Below are 3,132 nucleotides of genomic sequence, written 5' to 3'. Positions count from 1 at the left end.
ATTACTAATTAGCAGTAAAATATTAGTTGGTTCCATAGCATTTTGGTGTTCTTGTCTACATGAACATATCTTCTATCTGTCAAAGGCTCGGTGTGATTGAGGAGGAGAGGGAGGAAGGAAGATGAGAGGAAGACAGTTACATCACAGGATAAACAGTTCAGGTATGTTTGAGACATACAGTATGTCGTTAGTGTCAGTATGTAAAATACTGTATTATTCAGATACTCAGTGCCTGCTTGAGTGTAAAACTTGACTTAATTAAAAGCATATAGTTGTAAAATTATGTTAAAAGATGAACATTCTCTGAACATTCTCATAACCGTAACCTGACAACCAATACATAAGCACCACCTATGCTACGAAACAGCACTGTAATTTTTTTACTGGGCAACTATACTATGTAATACAAATTACTTTATTTATACAGCACCTTTAAAAAAACTGATTATGAAGTGCTTTGACGGACAAAACAAAGCACAAGCTAGATACAAGCCAATATAACAGAAACAGTGAGGCCAAATTTAGCTCAAATTTAAAAATGAGATAAAACAGTACAATGGATAAAACATTTTAACAAATCAATACAATAAGTACAAATGCAATAAAAGCAATAGAAACATTACAAAGAACAAAAGCAGTAAATTTACAAGGCCATAATAAAGGGGCCATTTTAAAGAGACCACTGATTCTGCAAGCCTTTATCTCCTCAGGTAGAGCGATACAAAGCCGAGGGGCCCTGATGGCTAAAGCACAGTCACCTTTACTTTTTAGTGAGAGGATGGGTTTGATTTTGGATATGGGGCTTAGTTGAAGGAAGCAGGACGGTTTGAGTTTTGTGTTTTGTGGTTAAGCTTAAATCAAAAAGTACTTGCTCTAAATTTCTGGCAGTGGGCTTTATATTGTCAGATAAGGGACCAAGGAAGCTTTTAATGGGTTTGGGGGACTGAACAATATGATTTCTGATTTTGAGATATTGAGTTGAAGAGAATGTTTTGCCATCCAACAGTTGACATCACTAAGCCAGTTTAAAAGTTTAAAACAGCAAAGCATATCTGTGTGTCGTATGAGTAGCATTTAAAGGAGATGTCGTGGCGTTGGAAGATTTGACCAATTTGGAGCAGGTAATATATTTATTATATTATATATTATATTTATATATTTATGACAGTCAGAGTCAACCAGCTATGTTATGTTATGCAATACACAACCAGGAAGCCAGCACATCCTGTGGAGCCGAAGTTTCACCGTCTTTGATCATGTAATTGTTACTGGTGTCCACAGTGTCTGGTGTTCATCGAGTGTTATACGGACTCGCTCAAATGTTATTTAGGTTTGATAAGCTTCAACTTGCCAAACCACCAGTAGGCTCCTTATAAAAGCTGCGTGCACAGCATCTTGTAGCAGTTAACAGTGTGTGAAATACTCCTGTGGCTTACTTGTCAGCAGAGTTGTAACAACGAGAGGAACGGTAGCCGCCTAAAGCATCGAAATGAGCATCTCTCCTGGGATGCTGATGTAGAGTCGGTCATGTTCGGACACATGGGCATAGAACTTGAGAATAAAGCCCAGACCAATACCTGTGAGACAATAACAAAAACATTTTGGAAATTTGTTTTTAAAACTGATGCAATTCTCAACATCAAGTGGTGTGCATTGCTGTCAGACTGTCAGCTGGATTGCCGGAGCAAATACTGAGGTGTATACTGTTTTGTATGCTTGATGTATTTGGATACACACAGTCAATGACCAGTCGTCATAGAAGCTAATGTTGAGCAATAAACATTTTTCATTGAGTAATCATAGAGGCTGCTCTTTTAAAACAACTGTATTGATTTAAACGTACCATTATTAAGCTGTTCAACCCGGTGATGTCCCAGAGTTAGAAACCCTCTGTATCTAATTTGTGGCTCTTGATACTTTGCACTCACCATTTATAGTAACAGTTGCTTTCAAATAATAGAAGTAAAAGTATGCATATGTAATAAATTATGAAGAAACACAAATCTGATTCAAAGGATGCTGTGGTTCCTGATAATGATAATGTTCGCAACAGCAAAGCAGGATTTGAGAGAGAATTTATGGTGTAAAGCTTGGACAAATAGACACCATAACATAGTGTTAATCATGCAGTTGCATCCTGAGAAATAAACTTAAAAGTGTCTTACAACTGGTTTGAGTTACCTTATTAATTAATTGTGTCCTTCCAATAGGTTTTAAATTTAAAATCGTATTTTTAATTGAGATTTAATTCGAATTCCAATCTCTTAATATCCCTCATTAACGTTACAGATCATTTCTGACACTACATTTAATGTTAATGAAATATGTTCATGTTAAATTAGGTTAACTGTCCTTTAAATAATCTAGGTCGACCTTAACTGTCTAACTAAGCTAACGGTACATCTTTTTCCAACTGAAGTAACATTAAGTAACTTAGGCTGCCAGCGTTAGTGACAACAGCTGCCAGACTTGAAACCAATACTTTATTCTCCTGAAAGTAATCCCAGCCACGATGGACTCTCGTCTTTTACGTTATTATTGACAGCGTTGTCTTGGCGTGGTGTCATTTAACGTTATGATTCAAAACCGATATGATGAGAAGCACGTGACCTAATAATTAAGGTTTAACGGTTAAAACAGCTCGGTGGTGACGTGTTATGCTCTTTTTCAGGGTCATACTTGCATTTTACAGTACTTGTATAGCACGTAGACCTGCTTTATATTAAAAAACATGAACATCTTGAACATGGGACCTTTAATCCCGACATATCTATTCATCTATCTATCTATAGTTGTTAAAAGTAACAGTTTTTCACAGATTATTAATCATAACCTCTTTTACAATTATGAATATATAATGGGACCAGGAACAATAAACAATGTAATAAAATGACTGTGATTAACTAACTCAAAAAAGTGGATTTCTCTTAATACAATTCAATTTTAGAAGATGGTAAGACTAAATATTAGATATAGCAAATCAAATGGCTTAATGGATTTTAAGAAAGAAGCCATGACAATCTTGTATTAGTACATTTCTTAATTTTGATTCATTATGTCACAATTCTGACTATAAAACTCATACTTTTGACAAACCATGAGTGTTTTAGTTATCATTCCTTGAATCCTTGA

This window comes from Cebidichthys violaceus, unplaced genomic scaffold, assembly GCF_023349555.1.
Source record: "Cebidichthys violaceus isolate CVI_PGR_0920_01 unplaced genomic scaffold, fCebVio1.0.p SCAF_20, whole genome shotgun sequence".
Classification (NCBI taxonomy): domain Eukaryota; kingdom Metazoa; phylum Chordata; class Actinopteri; order Perciformes; family Stichaeidae; genus Cebidichthys; species Cebidichthys violaceus.
Note: the sequence above shows the minus strand (reverse complement) of the source record.